This window comes from Pinus tabuliformis, chromosome X (assembly GCF_031772625.1).
Source record: "Pinus tabuliformis cultivar Carrire ecotype Pingquan chromosome X, CPIR1, whole genome shotgun sequence".
NCBI lineage: Eukaryota > Viridiplantae > Streptophyta > Pinopsida > Pinales > Pinaceae > Pinus > Pinus tabuliformis.
The window spans coordinates 774,151,192-774,160,069 of NC_142308.1; the positions used below are offsets into that span (position 1 = coordinate 774,151,192).

Sequence of the window (8,878 nt, forward strand, 5' to 3'; positions counted from 1 at the left end):
AAAGCCCAGGAATCCATCTAAATTCTCCCCTCATCCTCTGTGCCTCGACACCTATGATGCCTCCATCTCTTTCAGTGTCCAATCCACCAAATTAACCGATATCACCCGAAGCATCTCGCATACTACATTTAATGTGTGTTCAAATGGCTACATTCCACCTCAACCTTGTATGCCGGTGGAGTCCTGATGAGTTTGAGATTTACAGAAATCATGGTGTGGCAAATCCTTCAGATGGTTCGTAGTGCATGCATTAAGCATCAAATTATTTTACAAGTTTTTTGGTTCACGGTATTATTTTAATGTAATACCTCAAGTTCCTTACCATGTTATCATGAATCAACCTGAGGAGATGTTTACTGTGAGCAACACTTCTTTGTCAGAATTTGGTGTTCTGGGTTTTGAATTGGGTTATTCAATGGAAAATCCCGATTCATTGGTCCTGTGGGAAGTTCAGTTTGGTGATTTTGCAAATGGCGCCCAAGTCATTTTTGATCATTTCATAAGCAGTGGGGAATCAAAATGGCTTCGCCAATCTGGAATTGTTGTTTTTCTTCCTCATGGATATGATGGCCAGGGTTCAGAGCATTCTAGTGCAAGATTAGAGCGGCTTCTCCAGATGAGTGATGACAATCCTTTTGTGATTCCTGAGATGGATCCTACATTACGCACCCAAATTCAGCAGTGTAACTGGCAAATTGTAAATGTGACAACTCCTGCCAACTATTTTCATGTTCTTCATCGCCAGATAAATTGGGATTTCCGTAAACCTTTGATTGTCATGTCTCCAAAGAATCTTCTTCGGCACAAGGACTGCAAATCAAATCTGTCTGAATTTGATGACATGCAAGGTCATCCCGGATTTGACAAGCAGGGAACTCGATTTAAACGTCTCATTAAGGATCAGAATGATCACTCTGACCTAGAGGAGGGCATCAAGCATCTGATACTTTGTTCTTTAAAGATCTATTATGAGCTGGATGAGGAAAGACAGAGACTTCAAAGGAAAGATGTCGCTATTTTTCGGGTTGAGCAACTATGCCCATTCCCATATGATCTGGTCCAACGGGAGTCGAAGCGATATCCAAATGCGGAGATTGTTTGGTGCCAGGAAGAGCTTATGAACATTTTGGCACAATCGTAAATTCTGGGGCAAGTAAACCCACGAAATCAAGGAGATAGCAGAGTCCGGGCTTAAGAAGATCATGGAAGATTGCAGGGAACTGAGTCAGATAAATTTAAAAAAAACTGTAAATGTGTCGATGTCAAATCTTTAGCTTAGATGGTTTTCTATAGGCCCTCCCTGAGAAAGCTCATGCCCCCTTCATCATGTGTGTCCGAGGGACAGAAGGCACTGCTGTTGCGACATGGATGCAAACTCTTCAGTTGCAGTAACAGTTAAGTGACATTCATAAATAGTTATATCTGACCTAGATTTGGGCATATCCCTGGAGTTCAAATGTTTGCTAAGATGTAGGTTACCGTCTTGATAGTTGCCTTAACAGCTCTAAGTATGCTTTGCCAAGTATTTTATAGATACCCAAAGAGCTTATGTTATATTCAAATATCTCTGCAACTTATAACATCAATGCCATGGAATTAACATTCTGCAAAATATAGTTCTTTGCCTGGACACAGTAAACCTATTTGGCAGCCCTGGTTCTAAATGTGAATGATGCAGTGATTTTTATTGAGTATGGTCTCAAGGAGAATGCAAAAATGCTGGTTGCTTCCTGCCTACAGTTTTTTCTCAGGGATCTTCTAAGGTCTTTACACCATCCATAGGTTGCAAGCTTATTATGTAAACTGGAAGGCAGGAAAAGACTGGCAACGATTGGGCATTCATCGTTTGCTTTGTACTCATTTTTAAGTCAAGTAGCCATGGAGGATGATATGAAGTCAGACACCACAGTGCATTTTTTAGAAAGATTGAGAGAATGTGCCACTTCTCATAGGCAGAAAGCACTTGTATTGCATCAACTGGTGTGATGCTAGAAAGGCAACAGTACAGGGAGGCACAAAATTGGTTTGAAGACGCTGCTGAGGCAGGGCATGTGTATTCACTGGCTGGTGTGGCAAGAGTAAAGTTCAAGCAGGGCCATATACATTCTGCTTATTGCCCTGAGTAAAATAGAACCTGAATCATGCAGCGTGCTATCTTAGATTGAAAGACTACAAGTAAGCAGTTAAATCATGTTCAAAGGTGTTAGAGTTTGAATCACAAAATATGAAAAGACAAATTGAAGATTTGCAGATGCAGCTAAGCCAGTAGGAAAGCTTTCCTTAAGGAAATCACACAGCAATTTTGAATAGATTCAAGACGGTTGAAAGGGATATTCCAATATCAAAGAAGCTCAAGATAGTAAGATTTTGATGTTAAAGCTGTGTTTTGTGATTACACAGCAGTTTTGTAGCGTGCTACGAAACTGTTGTAGCTGCATGTTTCAGTTGAGCCAATCAATTATGATTGACAAATCAGCAAATCTTTTTGAAAGGTGTTGTCTTCACACATGAAAAAATGACCAGCACATCAAGGACATGACAGTCTACTTCATTTTGGGTAATTAAAGGATAAAAGCATGCTTCTTTGGATTCGAATATTTTGAGGCAAACCAAGGACCGACAAACAGGAGCAGTTTCCTATATTTCAGGGTATTGGAAAACATGTTACATTAAAGGCCAGCAAGCAACTACAGACACCTATCACAGCCAAACTAAAAGAGACCACTTGTCAGAGAATGAGCCTGTTTTCTCCTTTTTCTCGTAGGAGCACCATCTTGATTGTAATAAATGCTATTTCCAGCATGATGTCGAATTAGAATCCTAATTGTTTTAGGATTTTAGAGCTGTCAATTTGTAGTCTGCTGTATTTATTAGTTAGTTTCAAATGTTAGCAGGTGTCATCATAGGCAGAATTGGAGTTCCCCTCACGCTGGAGGAGGAACCTCAATTGGGTAGAAGAGCTCTATATATAGCTGAAACAGCAATGTAACAGGGGTTGGATATTTTATAAAATAGAGGACTGTTTTGGCTTATGTAAAAACAGAGTTCAGTAATATAAATGACTGTTTTACTTCTCAGGATTCATAAGGGATTTTCTTGTTCAGAATGTGTGATGGTATATTTTATTTAGTGTTCTTTTACAGTTGTACAAATGCATAATCACTCAGAATTCATTGATCATGCTCTGGCTTCCTGTATGTCTTTGTAAACTGTGGTTTTATATAAGTGGTATTTTGAACATCCAAATGCTAAATGCCCTAACTTCTATGTAAGGCATCATCATTGTTTGCTGTAGTATGTTTGACTCCATAAGCCCAATGGAAACTTATGTAATGTTTGTCCAGCCTTCATTATTTGTCAATGTTATTCACAAGAGTTAGCCATCTTATTAATAGTCAAAATCAATAATCCTTTGAGAGAGCCCTCTCAGGCTAAGGAGGCTAAGCCTTAGTCAAAAGATTGGTGTGAAATAGTTACTTGAAGTCTTCCTGGGTTGCAGCCTTCCAGGGCTTGATTTTGAGATAACATTTTGGTGTGTCTGCCGGGAGTCTGAAGATTACTCATTCCCGAAATTATGAAGCTGAACTTCTGAAGGTAGCAGGAGCTCAGAAGGTTTTTGAGGCTGCAAATCTACCTTGGCGACTCCATTGTTGAAGAATTCGAAATTCATACATTCATGGTGATTCCATTGGAGTTATGAAGGACCCAGATGCTACCATTCTTATTTCAAGGTATGCATGCATAAATTTTTCAGGAATTCGTGGTTTCCCAAACCATTTTCCCAAGGATGCATATTTTCTAAGGAATGGTCCAAAATTCAATGGAGAAGATTTGAGTTTAACTTTGAAGCATATATCAGATTTTTGTGATTTTACAGAGCTTCTTAGAGTTAAACATGAGGATGTTTGCATTATGTTATTCTATGATTCATTTCAAGGGAAATGTAAACAGTGGATTGAAAGCTTTCCTGCCAAATCCATTAAGTCATTTGAAGACTTTTGGCTTATGTTTTTGGAAGAATGGATAGATAGATCAGATGTGGTGGCAAAATCTCCTTCAATTCAAGGTTTCAAACAATGGAATAATGATCATAATAATGGAGAAACAGATGAAAATTTTTCTTTGTCCTTGTCCTCGTATCTCAAATCATTTGAGTGTAAGGCAGAGGCTAAGATGAAATTTTTGGATGAAGTTGCTAATGACATTGAGAAAGACATTGAAGGTTTACAAGGTCAAATTCAGGCATATAGTCTTCATAATCATGATCATTATTTTCAGAAGCTTTCTATGGTAGAACACAAGGAGAGAGTGTTGCTTCCTTTCTCTTTCACGATTGAGGAACTGCACACTGTTGTTGAAGATCAGTTTGCACAACCAGAAAGTTACAAGAATCATCAAGCTAATCATGTATTCTGGGATCCTATAGCTGACTACATGGAAGAGTTTTACTCTCCAGTGTTTCAGTTTTTCTATGAAGATTAGAGGCATTTTCAATGGCAGCGGTCATCACAATATCATAGTGGCTCTGAACTCCGATGCAGTCAAAAAAATCACATATCAGATAAGACAAACGATTGGCTGCATTGGAAATTTCACATTGATTGAGTTGAAAGAAGTTTGAATTGTTAGGGTAGGTAGGTAGGAAAATGCAAATAAGCTCAAGGTTGACTGAGCATTTCTCAGTAGATGTAGATTTCTTTTTCTCATACAGTGATCATCAAGTTTAAGCCCGAGGAGAAGGCCCAAGAAGCTGGAAAGGGATGCTTATCAAGCAAATTTCTGTTTGTCATAATGGATAAAGCACTGGACCTACGAGTTCTTAGTGTACCACAGGAGCACACTATCCCAAGTGGAGCCACTGTTATCACTCAAGAAAAAAATTTCAAAGCTGAAATTGTCTAGGTGATTTCGTAGCGCATAATTCATATTTTGGACTGGCTGTGCTACGAAATTGGGGATTTGTTCGAATCCATAGCCATTCTTTCACACCTTGACAAGTTACAGCGATATTTTTCATTCCTAAGAAAAGTGCTGAGAACGACATTTGCAAGTCAAATCATCACTGACTACTTTCCTAGGGTTATTCTCCAGTTATTTCTTTATGATATTCCACCCATAATGATGCTGTTTTCAGCCATCCAAGGTTCAGTGTCATATGGTGGAAAGCAAAAGAGTGCATGTGCCAGAATGCTCTACTTCACAGTTTGGAACGAGTTTTTTGTGAATGTTTTATCTGGAACTGTTATAGACATTTTTGTGTCTTACAGCATGAAGCATGAAATGTTGATAATCTAAGGGATCCAAAGTCCCTAAACATGTTGTTCCTACCCCTAGAGGAACAAGGTCAGCAAACCACAGCACTGAAAATCAGTTCTCCACCTGAAAACACTCAAAAACAAGCTAATTCTGGATCATGTCAACTGCTCCACTGAGCATCTGCGCTGAATGTCAACTGCTCCAGTCTGTACCTGCGCTGAATGTAAAATCTAATGAAGGCTGCCTGCGCTGGGCGAGATTGGCCAAGTGGCACAGTCATTCTGCAAGGTGTCAAATGCCCAGGAAGCTTCCAAAATGACACTTGGGTCAGGGAATTCGCCTTGTGATGAGTAAGAGGATCTAGATCTCCAAGTGGAAGTAAGAAACTCCAAGTGGACTCAAGAACTGAAGAATAACTGAAGTGGGAGAGGACACTAGTCAGATTCATGCCAGCATCAAGCTGACTCATCCTTTCTCCAAAACTCCTATATATAGAGCTCTCTCATGAGGTCTAGGGAGGCTGGAATCTTGTGAATGTAAGGAAGTGCTGTTGGTTTGAGTATAGAACTATTGGGTGATTGCTTTGAAGGAGGTGAAGAGGAGATTTCTTTCTGCTGGGAGGTGTTGCTGGATTGGGCCTCTTATGGTTGTAACACTCTCAGAACTTTACTTCTTCCATTAATAAAGCATTTGAGGTTCTTCTATATGCATGTGTCTCAATGGCGTCTTGATACTTGCATATTTGATTTATTCTAATCCTTGAATCAATTATGAATGTATGCTTCTTGTAGTTTCCCTTTCTTGTTATTTTGCAGGATCTTGGTGTAGCTGGGCCAGTGAAAGAGCAAGGAGCTGGGAGCAAGCAGCAAAGAGGGAAGATTGGATCAATCATTAGCGGAAGATAACGGTTAGTGGATCTCTTTCTCCTCTCTCTTACATCTCATAAAGAAGTAATCTTGAATAGCTTTGCTTTGATTGTTGTTGAGGTACTATCACCCTTAGAGTTGGATAGGGTCATTCCGTATTGGATACTTTTCCTAACAACAAATTGGCGACTCCACTGGGGATCGTATCTTGTTGGTTGTTTGTGTTTTTGCTATTCATTTCATAAACACAGGGAGTACCGAATCGAACTGCATTTGAATCTTTCAAATGCAAAGTAGAGGGCAGCTACTCTAGCTCAGTTTCTGGGCAAGTTTATGATTTGAAGAGTTGATCCACAAGGACTCTAATAAGCTCTTAGTGATAGCTTTTCATCCTCCTTGTCATCCCTTAGTGTGTCCTTGACTGATAGCTTCTGATTTGGCCAAAAACTGTGAATTGTTGAGCAATCTGTGACCCGGAAACCAAGAGAAACGAAAGTTTCGTTCTTCAGTGCAGGTTGTGTGAAGGCTGTCTGCATTTCAGCGTAGTTCCCGAAGGGGCTACCTACGATGAAGGTCAAACTACCTGTGTACCACCTGCGTTGGACCAGTCTTGCCTTGTGCTACTGGGGTTTCCTGTTGTTTCTTGCCCTGTTTTCACTCTTGTTTTGCTGCCTGTTACCAGTCAATGTACCTATCTGAAACCAACCTTCCTTGCCACTATTCCGCCTCGGTTGTATAAAGAAACTGTATTTGTTCTTTGTGTATTTCTTATGCCATTTACAGTTTCCCATAACGAAAAGTGAACTAGTCTTGCTGTGGCCTCTTAGATCTAGACCTGTGATTAAGTGTCGTTTTGATCTTAAGAGTTAGTTTATTTGCTGTTCATAGCTGATTGAGCATTTATTTTCATCATATGGTTTGAATTTATATATTTCTAGTGTCGAAACAAGTAAATCTTAAGGTGTCTTTTGATTTTGGACAAGCTTGTTTGCTTTCACTTGAAATTGAATTCAAAGTTATACAACAGCTTTCTTTTTGTGTCGCACAAACATTAAGAAAGAGAAAAGAAATACCTGCATTGTGCATGTGCATTATGACAGTTTGCATGTTGATTTAGGAAAAAGTGCATTAGTGTGTGCTCTATGATCTGTGTGAAAAGATGTTATCTTTCTTTTCCCTCAGTAGTTAAGATTTTCAAAGTTGAAAGATTGAAAAGCTTGCTTATCATCTTAGACTGCATTTAGGAGTGTTATCATACATCTCGTGGTGATCCATAAAGGTAAACTGCTAAACAAGATCAACCTTAAAATAAATTGAATTTACATAACAACGCATTGAAACATAACGCAAACACATAGAGGTCTAAGCTAGAGACGTGTTCCGACGTCGTTAAACATGATATCTTAGTGTTGAGTGGTTGGGTGATTCCTCCACGATGAAGCGATAAGTATCAATACGGACTTGTGCTCCCATGTACCGTCGCGTATATATTGGGAGACCCCTATAGGAACAAAGCCTTTATCCATAGGAAACCGTGTCGGCCACCCTACTGATCGCAATGCAGTGAACACAGCATTCACGAAGATCGACCACTCGTACCGTAAAACGTATTCTGTGGTTTTGCGAAAAGTTTGGCACACCCTCTGCCTAGAACTCCAGAGCAGTTTCTTTTGGCCTTTTTCAAACTCTATAATTGAAAAAGTCCATCCGAGCATTTGTCACTTCGGGCTCGTTAAAACATCGAAGGAGACTAGAGTCATCTTTAGCTTTTTCTCGACTCTTAAAAAGTGAAAAAGCAAGTTGTGTCTAAGCGTCGTTATAAAATTTATTTTAAACGGAACATAATCACCTCCTATTCCCGCGTTGATCTTAGGTTGAGAACATGGAACGCCCCAACCAAGGAATTCCACATGATGGAAATCCTAGTCCATTCTCCTCTTGGGGAGAAGTTGGTGCGCCCCACATGGCCACATTGTCACTTCCAGGACTGACAATTGGCCTGCCTATTTGGCTATTCTCAACCAATGTAGTTCAGAACACCATGGTTCCTGAACAGTCGAGTCAACAGTTAGATTAGTCTAGAGCTGCCCACCAGCCTTCTACTTCCTATAACTCTTCCTCTGATCCTTCATCTTCGCAAGGTAGAGCCGGCAAAAGCCAAGCTCCCATGAAGAAAAAGGAGAAGAAGGAGAGAGAGAAGAAGAAGAAGGAGCCTACGGCGCCTGGGGGCAAGCAAAAGACATCTAACAAAAATCCACACACAACACAGACCGGGCCTAAATCGCCATGTGTCATATGTAGAGGAGACCATTTCCATAGAGATTGTCCCTGTATTCCCCGGATACTAAGGGACTGGTCACCTCGTTTGCACAATTCGGGAGCATCAACCTCTGATAGCCATGTTGAATGCTTACCGTCAACCAGCGAAAGTGAAGGTTCAAGACAAAGAGGGGGAGAAAGATCCCCCTGTAAACTGTGTAAAGGCGATCACGCCATCCACCGTTGTCCCTTCTTAGACGAAGCGAAGAGAGTTTTGGAAGATCGTCCGGTTTCACCGGTAATGCTTCCTCCTGGATACAAAAAACTCGTGCCAAGTCCTTCGTTGGTTGAAAATACAGCTGGCCCACTCAAGTGGTCAACTGAAGAGTCAGTCATTGAAAATGAACCTACTGAATCTAGACCAGACGAAAGTCTAAAGGTCGATACGGCAGTTGACCAGGTTCCGCCTTCAGAGGTTTCATCTTCAAATGACACCC

The 8,878-nt window shown here is 40.3% G+C and overlaps 1 pseudogene; it reads left to right on the forward strand.

Annotated features, from left to right (window-relative positions):
• The first annotated feature begins 331 nt into the window (after positions 1–331).
• LOC149142170 (uncharacterized) lies at positions 332–1,141 on the forward strand (annotated as a pseudogene).
• The last annotated feature ends 7,737 nt before the right edge of the window (positions 1,142–8,878 follow it).